At 47.0% G+C, this 14,622-nt stretch overlaps 1 protein-coding gene across 3 annotated transcripts in view; it reads right to left on the bottom strand.

The window, feature by feature from the left end:
- NCK2 (NCK adaptor protein 2) overlaps nt 1–14,355 on the bottom strand; it is a 154,430-nt gene extending 140,075 nt beyond the window's left edge. For 2 of the 3 annotated variants that reach the window (XM_043603042.1, XM_043603041.1), the window contains exon 1: nt 14,202–14,355. The gene's annotated coding sequence lies outside the window, so the exon portion shown is untranslated. The remainder of the gene's footprint in view (nt 1–14,201) is intronic. The other variant, XM_043603040.1, reaches the window with a different exon arrangement.
- Nucleotides 14,356–14,622: the final 267 nt, after the last annotated feature.

The raw sequence follows: 14,622 nt of genomic DNA on the forward strand, positions 1-14,622 counted from the left end.
CGCTCCCCAGGAGACTCAGGCAGTAGGGCCAAAGCAGGCCCAGGAATCTGCGTTCCTAATACATACCCTAGGACCACATTCTAAAAACAGAGCGGGCCCCTAGTTCCCTCCTCTGGACCGGCACCTAGGGTGGGGCTACAATGCCCCTGTGACCACTGAAAACCTTCCTCTTTCAGAGAGAATAAATCAATCTCCCATGCACAATTCCAAATAACTGAGATACAACCCCCTGGAGGAGGGAGAACATAACTCCTCCCCATTTAAGTGACTTCCTCCCCAACTGCTGGACGGACAGAGGAAACACGAGTTAACTTTACAGTGGGGAGCCTGCAAATACCACCTCAGCCAGGGGACCGAGGTCATGAGTCACACTGACAGTACGCACCACTGAGATGATGAAAATGGCATCTGATGTCTGTGATCTCCCTTCCAAAACCCCCAACTCCAGTCTAATCATGAGAAAAACATCAAACAAATCCCAACTGAGGAATGTTCCACAAAACTCATGACTGGTCTTCCTCAAAAGTGCACAGGTCATCAAAGTAAGGAGAGTCTGAGAAACTTTCATAGCCAAGAGGATCCTAAAGAGACTTGACAACTAACTATCATGTGGTCTTCTTGGCGGGGGGGGGGGGGTCCAAAAAAGGGACATTACATAAAAGTTAAGAAAATCCAAATAAAGTGTGGACTTCAGTTAACAATAATGTACCAACACCAATTTTGCAATTTTTTCTGTAAATCTAAAACTATCCTAAAATTAGCGGTGCCAGGCTGGGTCAGTCGGAAGAGCATGTGACTCTTGATCTTGGGGTCATGAGTTCGAGCCCCACGCTGGGTGTAGAGATTACTTGACAAAATTTTAAAAGAAATGTAAAAAAAAAATTATTAAAACTATTCTAAAATTAAAGGTTCATATCAAATACATGTTCATGTAAAAATACAGGCACACCTGGGTGGCTCTCCGTTGGTTAAGTGTCTTCTTGGTTTCGGCTCAGATCATGATCTCATGGCTCTTGAGTTCAAGCCCTGCACTGGGCTCCAGGCTGGCAGTGCGCAGCCTGCTTGGGATTCTCTCTCTCCCTCCCTCTCTGGACCTCTCCCACTCACACTGTCTCTCTCTCAAGGTAAATAAACTTAGAAATAAATATATGTACCATACGTACTATCTGGAAATACATACATGCGAAGCATAACATGGATGAATTACAAAGCGTACTTTGGAAAAGCAGGTGGGTAAAAACTGGAATGAACAAAAGGAGAGAAACCTACTCCATTAGCTTAACACAATAAAATAAGGTCATTATATAGTTGCAACTCATTACAATTTTTGTCCTGTTCTTCAGAGAACACATTAGATATACTTGAATATGTGAAATAATAAAGACTACGAGTTTATAAATAACAACAAAAAACTCCCTCTCCTGAACGAGACCCAGAACAAGCTTATTGAACATACATTAAATTCTTTCCCACTCAGGTCGCCGAGAACCAGGAATCGATGTATTCTTTAATCGATTCATTCAGGAATCTTTACAGTGACATCACGTAACTCATATTTCAAGTGATAGTCTCATTATTCTCAAATTAAGTTAATTGAAACGCCAAGCATTAATGACAAATAATTACAGCGTCTCATAAAAACTATTTTACACTAATCCACATCATCAAAAGTTAAATGCAAACTGGTGCGGTATGAAATGGAAGACAAATCACAAATTATGATTTTAATTGTGTTGAATGCCAGTATTCAGTTATCTCCTGATGCTAAACAGGGCTAAAGTAGTACCCAAATCAGCCCGCCTACAGACAACAGCTTCATCCCAACTTGATGCCGAATGGCACGATTTGGGTACTAGATAAAGCCGAAGTCAACAGCCTGAAACACTGCACTTAAAATAGACAAAAAGAACTTCGATGATCGAGAGAGACAGAGTTTAAGTTTCAAAGGAGACACACTTCAAACTAGACTACCAGTAGGATACAAAATAAACCTGCAAAATGGCTGGACAGGAGTGATTTACAGTATTCATTACTAATCCGGGGGAAGCAGTAACTTGACTACATAAATCTTTTCCAGATTAAAATGTAATGCCATAATGCATTTATGCCATTATCAATTTAAAACAAAAGGAATAAGGAGGCATCGGCGTGCCGCCTAACGCCAGCCTTCTCTTAAACATACCAAAAAGTAGCTTTACTAATTTTTTTTGTAATTTTTTTTTAATTTTTTTTTTAACTTTTAAAAAATGTTTATTCTTGAGAGAGAGAGAGAGAGAGAGAGAGAGAGACAGAGCGTGAGCTGGGGAGGGGCAGAAAGAGAGGGAGACACAGAATCTGAAGAAGTTCCAGGCTCCGAGCTGTCAGCACAGAGCCCGAGGCGGGGCTCGAACTCACAAACCGTGAGATCATGACCTGAGCCGAAGTCGGATGCCCAACCGACTGAGCCACCCAGGCACCCCTACTAATTTTTAAGATCTAAAAGTCTCAAGCAAATAAACAACAAAGATGTAAGGTTTACAATCTCTGAAAGTTATGGACTCGTGGATCCAAAAAGTGAGTGCTCACCCCAAGTGAGCAGAGAGTATGAGCCTCAGCCAGGCCCCGGGAGAACAGTGGCAATCCTGGGAGGGGGGGTGGGATGCATCTCTGCTCAGTTGGCATTTGGCTGACTCTGGGGCTGTCTGTAAAATGAAGAGTTCCTAAAGATCTCGAAGAAAACTACCCTTCCCTGGAATATTTGAAACGGGTTCTACCTGGCCTTGGGGACTTCCGTGCATCTTCCCTTGTATTCTCTACAGGACCCCACAGAGACATCACAGTCATTTTAAATACTAGTTAATCGGGAAGAGAGCTGAGTGGGAACCTGGAAAACCATCTCACATTGGGTTATACCCTCCCTGAGGGCGGGTTTTTGTATCCGGGGCACTTGGCATGGTGCCTGTCACTTAGGTGGCACTGCAAAGCATTAAGTGTGTGATGGGGACAGCGGTCCAATTTGTGGGTCAGATCAGAATTAATAACGCAGCCTTTTCTACACCTGCACACACGTGCCTTTTCCGTCCTCAAACTAGATTCACAAAAAAGGAAGAGCAATAAAATTGAGACAGAAGTCTGCTCATGCCACCCTCCTTGGACAAAACTCCTTTGAAAAGGAGCGGTGTGGTTCAAATGTTTAAAGAGGGAATGGCAGGGCTGTGCAAGGTCTTTAAAAACAGGAGCCCTAAGGCCTTGTTTCACAGAAGACAAAAATAGAGGTTGGGAGGTTAAGGGCTGGAGGCACAACGTGAGATAAATTAGCAGCAGGGGAAAAGGAGAGGACCCGTCCAGTCCTCGCTCAAAGCAAGATTTTTGAAGTTCAAACCGAGGCTAGCTGCTAATGAAGTTCCGAAAGATACTGTGATTCCAGCTCCTATTAAAATCACAAGTCAAGAAGTTACTGCATAAAGGCAAACATTTTACTTTCAGGGAGGAGACATACATACACAAAGCAGGAAGGAAGTCCAGAGTCCGCAGCTTCTGGATTAGAGCAGCTCACACACACGACCCAGACCCCATGCACTGCTGAGGGCATGGGCCTGGGGATCCCCTTGGCCACTCACAAGACCCCCGGGGCTAGCCACTGCCCAGTGACCCGCACTTTTCTCATTCACTCAGTGGCGTAGTGACCACACTTGCCTCCCTCCAGCCCTGCTGTAAGAATCAAACGATAGGAGCCTGCAAAGAACAATTAGATAGGTTACATTGTTTTAGAGCTCATACCTAGAAGGTTCAAGTCGGTCAGAAGGAGTTACTGTTAACCTTTCAGAGGTCCTCCCCAGTCCACGTGAGGATGGGAGCATTTAGAAAAAAGAAAGGACTGATTGTGCCTTTTAACAATCTTCACCAAGAAAAATTCAAAGACTTACAAAGTGCTGATTTTGTGTTTATCCCCATAACTGAACAGGAAGAGAGAAGAAGCAACAAAGTAAAAAGGAAGAACAGTACAGCCGGAAGGGATTTATACAAAATAGATCTAGATATAGCCAAGGAAACTTCTAATTGGCCACCCTCTTAACTTCTGGGCTTATTGGACTCTGTCAAGTCAGAGTCTACGTCTGAAGAGAAAAAGAAGTAGAGACATCAACGTCATACTCCAGCCCAACTAATAGGCACCTCTACCACTAACCTGGACAGAGACTAACAGCCAAATTATAATTTTCTCTTTCCGTTTCCCTGGATAAGGTCTCATTTGCGGTATTTTCGTTCGCTCTCTCCTAAAGAGTTTCTTTTTCGGAACTATACAAAGATGGAAATGAAACATTTGAAAGCTAACAGATGTGACCAGTCCAATGATTGTCAGGTTGAACCTAGAATCTTACGAACTTTAGCCATAACAACTACAATTTTTTTTTTCCTATGGATAGCCAAAGATTAAAAGGATTCTGAGCTAGGCAGACAGATTTGGAGTGGACCAAACTCTGAAAATTGACTAGTTATTAAAAACAATTGGCAAGGGACTCCATGACTTCCTTGTAAGTGGACATTCTAAGGAGAGTATGTTTTTATCACGGTTCAGCTAGATTTCAAAAGGTTTCCTGCAAATTGACATTTTATACTTACATGGTCCAAACATGGAGAAGAAGACAATTTGAAAAACCAACATATGCCACACTTCACCAACAGTATTAAAGATAAACTGTGGTTAAGTCAGTTATATTAAAGGAGGTTTCTCCTTTATATAACTGCAAGATGTATAAATACTGTCTAGCTCTCTAAATAGATATTTTTCATGTTTATAAAAATGGATGAAAAAAAATTATCTCCATATGGGCAACTGTGTGAAAGAATACATGTGCCATTAATTTAAGGATCTGAGTAAAGGAAGGAAGCGTTCACTGACATGAAGGTTGCTGAAATACTGACATTCTGGGCCAGTAGATTTTCTGGGGTGGAAGCTGCCCTGTGTATTTCAGGATGTTTAGCAGTATCCCTGGCCTGTACCCACTAAGACACCAGGCACACTCCCCCGTCAAGATAATTGGAAAATGTCCCCAGACACTGCCAAATGTCCATATGGGCAACATCACCCCCAGCTGAGAACCACTCATCTATATATAGGACTGGAGGTCCAAGTCTCAATTAAGTTTTTAAAAATATTAACAATTAACATATTTGCCAAAGTGAAGTGCTCTTATTTCTTGATCCATACCTAACAGCCAGTTAAGACCCCAAAATGGATGGGGATTTGCACATATTAATACGCCATCATGTTAAACACATATTTTCTTCCTTCAACATGTAACCCTCACCGACCTGAGACATGGACAAAAAGGGAACCTACCTCTCTTTTTTGGACGGTGGAATGAGCCTTCCTGACCAGCGCTGAGGGAGTGGCACAATCAAGTTTAAGCAGCAACATATTAAACACCTGAGCCTTAATCTAGGCCGCATCAAGTGGGCTTCCGTGCTACCCAGGCATGCTTCAAAGTGAAAATTATGACGGCCAGCTGAGTGTCATCTCTGCTCCCCTTTTTCTGTTTAGAGGATAACAGCGTGGTTTGCTTACCGTCGCCACTGGGTCTCACCTACTGAGCCATCTAAAACAGACCTACTAAGGAAACCAGGGGGAGGCACGAGATGGCTTAATAAAGGGGTGGCAGGAGGAGCTCCTAACTATAAGCTAGGGAGGGCCAAGGAGGGCAGAGGGCCAAGGAGGGCAGTAACCAAAGCACGTAAAGGAAGAACCATACACATGCTGGTAATGGAGACAGATGGAAAACGGACTTTAAGATAAATGGTCAGGGCGGGGGTGTACACGAAATGAGTCGCATGCAAAGGTGAAACATGGAGGGGAGAAGCGAAAGGATGCAAAGAAAGATCTGCTTTTATATCTGTCTTGCCAGATATTGTTCCTAAATAGGTTTCTTTAAAAAGAGGGGGGCTGATGAAAATTCACTATTCACCTACGTCAAATTTCCTGCAACTGTCTCTAAAATAACTCCTTGAATCCCTGGTTATTTCTTGGTCTCTTAAAAAAATTCTCCAGCAGCTTGCAGTTTTTATGTCAATGTCCCTGAGCTGGTTTCCATCACTCAGAGCAGTAAGAGGGCTGTTTATCACCCATTCAGACCTCTCCCCATCACCCCCACCCAACACAAACAAGACTTGCGAACAGGGAAACAAGCTTTTAGAGTGATTGTCCTTAAAATGGACACAGCTGGCAGGACAGAACAGGAACTGCTCTTCTGCAGCCAGGCTCATAAGTGACATAATTAAAATACTTGTTGACTTGCAGACATCCTTAAATATTCAGCCAAAATTCATAAGATATTAAAGCTGAGCCCCATCCTCTAAGGAAAATCAATGCAGACATTGATGGGCTTTGTCTGGTAAGACAGCCACTGGCACTTTCTAGGCATCTCGCTGCGACCTCAGCTCCTGGTAACATTTCTTACTAGCTGGCCACCCCCACTGCTGCTGGGAGAATTATTAAGCTTGTTTAAATAAATAAATCTTTGCTGCTACTCCTCCTGGAACATGCTACATACAGAGCTGGCCAGGGGGAGACAGCTGGACGGCAAATCTAAGACTGTGAATTCAAAGAAGCTGCCCAAGGTGTGGACCATCTGAAACCACTGTGTTCCTGAGTCTTAGGACAGACACATGGATACTTCTCCCAACAGGGGCACCGGACTCTCGGTTCTATCTCAGTTCCACCTGCCCTGGGCAAAAGTTAGCCAATGCTCTGAGAGCCCCTAAGGGCCTTCCAAACACAGAAGGGTGTATTAAGGACGGTCTTACTTGGAATGACTACCAATGTCAAAGCTCCCATTGGAACCTTGTTAGAGAAGCCTTCCAAAAATCCAGACTGACACTTGACCTGGCCCCTCTCATGATCCAAGAAGTAGATTTTCAAAGCCATTTTGGGATTCTTTGAGACCTGCACAGATCTCACAAAAGCACGAAAGAAAAGGATTTGGTGTGTTGGGCTCCAAGGCTCCAAGTACCTACCGACCTACCTTCTCTAACATGAACTCATTAAGAAAAAACAGCAGCAACTGACAATGACCTCCCAAAAGATATCCCAACAAAACAAGCACTCAGGAACTAAGTGGAAGAACAAGAAAACTCAGTCCTGCCTCCTCAGTCCCCACAGTGGTGGAAATTGGGTGGGGAGCCCCCCACACAGCCATTTACAAAGGAGCCAGCTGCAGAGACCTGCACAATAGTACCTGCACGCAGGCTTGTGGGCCACTCTCAAATTAAAATACTGCTACTATCATCAAACAGAGAAACCTCCTCACTCACCCTGTGTTATACTGCAAATCCCTCAACAGTGGTTCTCAGCGTGCGGCTCCCATCCCATCACAGGCCACCTGAGAACTCAGCAAAAAAGCGCATCCTGCGTCAGACCCTCTGGGGTGAGCCCAGCGATCTGAGGTCTAAGGCAAGCCCTCCCAGGGATAGTGATGCCCACCTCAGAGCTGGAGAGTTTGCCCATCTGAGGAGCAATGGCCCGTGGTATGCAGCAAGGAGGGGCTGAGAGGAGAAGCAAGGCCAAGGGTGCCCAGTAATGCTCCTCTGTGACCCTGCACAGCTAGCCTTTCATGACCCCTGGAGCAGCTGTATTCATTATGTCTTTCCCAAGTTCAGGGCTTCCTCCACTGCCTGGCTGATACAAGAAGTTCCAGTATGAACTGATACCCAAGCTCCACTCTTTATCGATGGTTTTCCATCAAGGTTTCTCAAATCTTATACCTAATAAAAGTTTATGGCTCTGTTTATGTATTTTCAGAGACATCTTAACAAAAAGATGGTGGCCTAGCTTCGTCGATAAGAGCAGAGACTCAGAAGTCAGCCTGAGGTTGAGTTCCACATCCACTATTTGCTAGCAGTATCTACACCTAATTTTTGAGAGGATTCAATGAGTTATTACTTTGTATAAAGTGCTCAGACCAGTAATTACAACACGAGACTGAGTGTGCATGTGTTAACAGATAAGCTAACGATCACTAAAGAAAATACGATTTTAGCTTTTGTACTTATAAAGCACTTAATGTACACCAAAAATATGTTGAACACTAACACCCAAAAGTTATTTTAAGTTGGCAACTTACCCTCGAGAATTCAAAACACATTTTAAAAATATCTGTAAACTGGACAAAGTATTTTGATTACATGTAACCAAATCTGACTTTATCAAGCGTAGGAAATAGTACATTATTCCCTAGATCTACAAGGGTGAGGCCTTTCCCGCTAAGGAATAATAATAATTGCCATTACTATTATTCTGAATTGTGCCCATGCTGTCTCCTCAGCTATCTCTACTTTGAGACACACAGAAGAGATGAAGCTGAAATCCTAAAGTGAGTATAGACCTGTCCTCTGCAATACGGCAGCCACTACTAACCTCAAGAGGCTCCTGGCCACTCCAGATGGAAAGAAGGAATGTGGTGTGCCAGAAATACAGAATACATGCCAGATTTCAAAGACTGCACACAAGCAAAACAAGGTAAACTATCTCATTAATACGGTTTTATATTGATTACACATAGAAATAAAAATATTTTTGATCTATTGGGTAAGATAAAAAATATAAAAATTAATTCCATGGGGGGCACCTGGGTGGCTTAGTCGGTTTAAGCGTCTGGCTTCGGCTCAGGTCATGATCTTGTGGTTCATGGGTTTGAGCTGCTGGGCTCTGTGCTGACAGCTCAAAGCCTGGAGCCTGCTTAGGATTCTGTGTCTCCCATTCTCTCTGCCCCTCCCCCGCCCTAGCTCTCTGTCTCTGTCTCTCAAAAATAAGTAAACATTAAAAAATAATTAATTTCATGGGGCACCTTGGTGGCCCGGCTGGTTAAGCATCTGATTCCATACGGGCTCAGGTCATGGTCTCGAGCCCCACATGTGAGGCTCCCATCCCAGGGGGAGCCTGCTTGGGATTCTTTTTCTCCCTCTCCCACTGCCCCTCCCCCGCTCCCACAAATTCACAGCAACAGCAGGCCCAGAGGGGACAGCGCGGCCCTCCCACTTGGCTCCCTACAGCTTGGGCCAGGACGGGCTTTCATTACCAGACAAACCCAATGCTTTCCCTATAGCTGATATTTTATCTTGTTCCTGATACCAAAAAAAACCTACATGTACTGAGGTGAAGCATCCATAAATGGATTAAGTCAGCACTGATTTCTCTCCTTAATCATTCTACCTAAAACCTGACCAGCATCTAAAAGCCCAGTGCCCAGGCTCCTTCCCTATTTGGAGGTTGCATGACCAATAATGAACTGCCATCCCCTCCTTCGGTCTGCTCTATAACCATCCCTGGCAGGTGTTCTCCAACAAGCAGATTCCAGATCTGGGTGAGGGAAGCAATAGGACTTTCTAAAACAATCAGCCTTGTTTTTGAACACAGCGTTACACACTGTTATGAACTGTATCCCCAATATTCATATGTTGGAGCTCCATCCAACCCCCAAAGTGGCTGTTTAGAGACAGCCTTTGAGGAGGTAATTATGATTCTTAGGGTGGGGCCCTAATCCCACAGGACTGATGACCTTATAAGAAGAGGAAAAGCCACCAGACTCTCTGCAAGCAGAAACGAGAGAGCACACAAGGACACAATGAGAAGGTGGCCTTCTGCAAGCCAGGAAGAGAGACTCACCAAGAACTGAAACTACCAGCACTTTGCTCTTGGACTTTCCAGCCTCCAGAACTGTGAGAAATAAATTTCGGTTTTACACCCAGTCTGTGTGCTTCTGTTACGGCATCCGGAGCAGACCGAGATACACGCTAAGAGTGAATAAGCACATTTCAACTTGCAGAGCCTTTCCAAGGTAATGCTGGCTCCCAGCAATGAAGCAAGGACAACAGTTCACTGTAACCACTCCTGTCTGCCTCCCCTGAAACGGCTCATCTTCAAAGAGCCAGCTCACATTAGAGAATCTGCTCCCACCACTATCTGCTCACATGTGCAACACGGCAAAGGCATCCACGCAAGGTCTACGATGCTTCACTTCATTAGTGGTACATGCTATTAGATCAACAGCCTCATAAAAACATCTATCCAGGGGCGCCTGGGTGGCGCAGTCGGTTAAGCGTCCGACTTCAGCCAGGTCACGATCTTGCGGTCCGTGAGTTCGAGCCCCGCGTCAGGCTCTGGGCTGATGGCTCAGAGCCTGGAGCCTGTTTCCAATTCTGTGTCTCCCTCTCTCTCTGCCCCTCCCCCGTTCATGCTCTGTCTCTCTCTGTCCCAAAAATAAATAAACGTTGAAAAAAAAAATTAAAAAAAAAAAACATCTATCCAGCACTCTTTTGGCGTTCCTTATCAACTGCCTGCTTAGCAGGGCCAAGGGCTCTGGAGGGCAGGACTTATACTCAAGTTCAAGCTCCATCATCCCTGGGGTTGCCCCTGAGCTCTAGTCTCCTCACAGAGAAATAAGGGCCAGAGCCCATTTTACCATGATATGTCAAATATTAAATAGGACGGCCTTTGTGGAAAGCAATCCATAAACTTTACATTAACATACGAGTTAGTATCTATTATTCTTACCTGACTATCGCACTTTGGGGCTTCATTTAAGCACTGACCAGCAAAACTATCTCAAGAGGAAACTGTAATATTTAAATTCCGAATGCCCTTGAAGCTTCTCCTTTTAAAACCACTAAAAATACAAGCAGGAGAAAAAAGTAAGGTGGAACTGACTAATTAACGTACCAGGCCAGGAGGACAAACACTTTGCCCACAGTTTCCAATTCAAGCTGACACGGACAATCTACTGAAAAATAATATATGCAGCCAAACCACCAGGTGGGTGTGCAACTGGGTTTGTTTTTTGTTCGTTTTGTTTTTTGTTTTTTTTAAGTTTAGCTTCAGGACTATATATGATGCATTTGACCAAGAATTTACCAAATAGGCCACCAGACCAAATTCACCCAACTGTCCAGACATCCTGGGGACAAAGCCATCCACGAGGTCAGAGGTTCTGAGCAGAGGTACAAAGATTCTGGAGATCTTTTATTACTCACATTTCAGTGGAAACAAGAGCCCTAACTGCCCAACAGGCTCAGCATTCAATATTCATGTGTTTAATATTTGTTGGGCATCCACATGTATAAGATATGAACACAAGAAACCACAGGGCAGATGGTGACGTGTGGGTGTGTGTGTGTGTGTGCGCGCGCGTTGAGGGGTATAACTTGCTAACGCCGATTACACCTTCAGAAATATACGTACTTTGGGATCTGTTCAAAGTAAAATAAAGGAAAAGAAAGAACACTCTAATTTTTACGACTGTATTACGAAAGCGGCCTAAAGACATAAGAAACTATTTTTACTTAAGCTGCATACTTTTGACAACCGGTTAAAAGGCCATCTTGACCCCTTTCGAAGTTGCCTGAACTCAGGCATCTAACAACATACATGATAGCATTTGTAGCTTAGGCCCTGTAAAAACATGCCATGAAGGGTTTCCATCACTCATCTGAGGAAAGAGAAACAATTTGGAAGCGCCATTTGCTCTCCCTCTGGATGGGAAGACTAATTCCCTAAGCTTCTGGGGTGAGTCGTGGGGAGTTTCCAGTTCATTTGTGAAAAGAGTTTAGCTTACAAGTTTCCCCAAGCATTGTCCACTGCCCTCCCGTGCAGTTGCAGCAAGCAATTTTAAGCTCCTCAGCTAGCCAGCCTCATTTTTAATGATGGAGAATCATGTCCACGAGCGCTCTCTCCCCAGCGCACACTGTAAGTCAGTCTGGGCAGTTAGAAGCCTGTGTGTCCCAGAGAGCAACACAGCCTCATTTAGCCAGGGCAAATTAAGCTAATGCAAGTGATCAAGTAAAGGACTACAGGTTATTCCAGGCAATCAGGGAGTCTTTAGGGTATTTTAAAAGGTTATCTAGTTTGTGCTCATGCAAGGAAGATTTCCGGTGTATTTAATATGGATGATAGTGCCTTTCTCAAATACTGTGTACATAAGATCTGCTGTTGGTTGGAAAAATCTCAATAATCCCCCAATGCAAATGACAGGGCAGGGTCACTGATTTCAGAGATGAAGAGAATTTAAGCATACAGCATGGAATAAAGCAAAACTCAAAGCCTGGAAACTGAGCCCAACTATTAGAAATGCACCTTAAATAAGCCCCGCCCATTTAAAAAAGGGCCAGTTTCAGGGCATCTCGCTGGCTCCCCAGTGGAGCAAGAGACTTGATCTCGTGGTCTGAGTTTGAGCCCCACGTTGGGTGTAGAGATTACTTACAAATAATATCTTTAAAAATAAGTATAAATAAATAAACAAATGTTTAAAAAGGGCCACTTTCTCCACAAGTGGGCAGAGGTGGGTGATGGAGTGCTCAGTTGTAAGGGTGGTGATCTGACACCCAATTTCATACTAAACTCAATGATCAGTGGTGGCGTGTTTAGGTTAACAGCGGAGATGCTGGGAGCCCAGGTGAGGCCTCCAGGAGAGGAAGCCAGAGTCAGGCACCTCCCACAAGCTCCCCACTTGCTTAAAGTTCTCAATTTCAGCCTCAAGGAGCTGCAGCCAGATGACCACAAACATCCGGCCTTTTTCTCCAATCAAAAGTGCATATCTAATCAACCTCAAGGGGAGAATTCATTAAGGTAGGATTTTCCCTTGTGGGTCACTGCTGCACAAGCACCATTAACAGCCGTTTTTCAGGAAATCCCTGCTCCCGACACTTAAAAACCTACATCAACAGCTCCCTCTCCCACTTAAGCCCATTTCTTCTCCAAGCGTCCACAGACTGCCGTTCTCTTTATACAAAAACCGCACACGCTTGAATCCTGTTATTAATTTACCCATCTATCGAGGAACGCCGGGTAAGAGAATTAAGAGAGTATTCAGAAGCAAAGTTTAGATCTGTTTTGATAAGTTAAAGTAGCCCTGCTTAATTTCATTTTCAGTCATTTCAAGACTTGAAAAGCACTGCTGCTAACAATATCAAACGCAGTGGTATGAAACACACCCGAATTATTTTCATTCCTACCCAAATCCCTTCCCAGAAGCCGGGAGACGCTGGGGATGGGCCTGGACGGGCCTCTCCCGCCTGCAGGTCCAGGGTGAGCCATACCCCCTGGCCTGGCTGGTTCAGTTTCTGTTTGGGTCAACAGAAGGAGGGGCCGGCGAGATTTCTAAGCTCCTAGGGCCCACCACTGGGGCCTGCTCATTCCCTTATGCAGACACAAACTTGGCAGATTCAGCCTTAAACCTGTTGGCAAAATAAACAAAACCAAATAAAGGGGAAACTGCCAACCGGAATTGTCTGAAGTGATACAGGCCCGCTCTACACGCGTTCCTGCTTTGTCCCTGAAGCTGTTAACAATGCTAAAGTCAGGTGCCTGATGTTCCTCGGCCAGTAACCCCCAGCATCCCGCGCAGACCTTCCAAGGCGATCGTTATTGTCTCCAAATTAAAGCGTTTTGCAAATTAGATACCTCCGCACGATGCCACGCTAACTGCACTCACAAGGGAGTTGCCTTCAATGCCTTAAAAATCGCACACCAAATTCTTCCAGAACCACTTGGTGGTTAAATCGCCCTGAATAAACCGAGAGGGCAGAGCGATGTGAGAAACTTTCTTTCAGGTGGCTGTAACAGAGTCATGTAAATCTGGGACAGGACGCAGAGGCTGGAACCCGTCACAAAGCGCCCCTCGCCCAGTCGAGGACCTCCTTTATGCGATGTGACAGCAGCTTTGTGCGGGATCGTAAATAGTTGCAATAAACACAGTTAAGTTGTCCGGGCCGAGCTCGGCCTCCCGCGTCCCTGCGCTGGGGCCGCGCGAAACGGGCTATTCTTCCCGGGGACTCACGCCCCGGCGACCCCGGCCACCGCACGGTCCCACGCCTGCTCCTGGCTCCGCGCCCGCCGCCCGCTCGCAGGCCAGGCGACCCCACGCGCCCGGGGTGGTCTCCGGTCCCGGGAACGCGCCGCCCAGGCCCCCGCGCCCTCCCGCGCCCTCGCCGGCACCCCCGCCCCCAGCGCCGGCCCGGAGAAGGTGGGGGGTGCCCGGAAGGCGGGCGGGAAGGTGAGGAGCCGGGAGGTGCCGGGCAGTTGCGGCCGCGGGGGGCCAGGCCGCGGCGGGGCCGAGGGCACCGGCGGGGCGCCGAGGGCACCGGCCCCCCTCCCCGACCCCTCCCCAGGCGCGCGCCAACTCCGCCGCACGGCCCAAGTTCGCGGCTCCCGCCCGGAGCCCGCCGCCAGCGCTTACCTCGCCGTGGGCCGCCCGCCGAGGCCGGAGGGCAGCGGCGCGGGTCCCGGGGCGGCGGCCGCACAGCGCCCGCCCAGGCGCCGCTCTTTGTCTGCGCCGCTCCCTCCTCCCGCCGCTCGGCGGACGCTGCCGGCCCGGGCGGACCCCGCCGGCCCGGCCGCCGCGAGCCTCCCGCCGCCGAGCCCTCCCCGCCGCCTGCCGCCCGCTCGGCCGCGCGGCTCCGGCCTGACGATCCCCGCGGCGGCGGCGGCGGCGGCGGCGGAGGCGGCGGCGACCCTCCCCCGGCGCGCTGCGCCCGCCTCCTCCGCGCGCTTCCTCCTCCTCCTCCTCCCGCCGCTCCTCCCCGGCCGCGCAGCGACACCGCCCAGAGGCCGGCCCGGGCCCGCGCGCGGGGCGGGGGCCAGACACCCACCTGGGGGCG

This window comes from Prionailurus bengalensis, chromosome A3 (assembly GCF_016509475.1).
Source record: "Prionailurus bengalensis isolate Pbe53 chromosome A3, Fcat_Pben_1.1_paternal_pri, whole genome shotgun sequence".
NCBI classification, from domain to species: domain Eukaryota; kingdom Metazoa; phylum Chordata; class Mammalia; order Carnivora; family Felidae; genus Prionailurus; species Prionailurus bengalensis.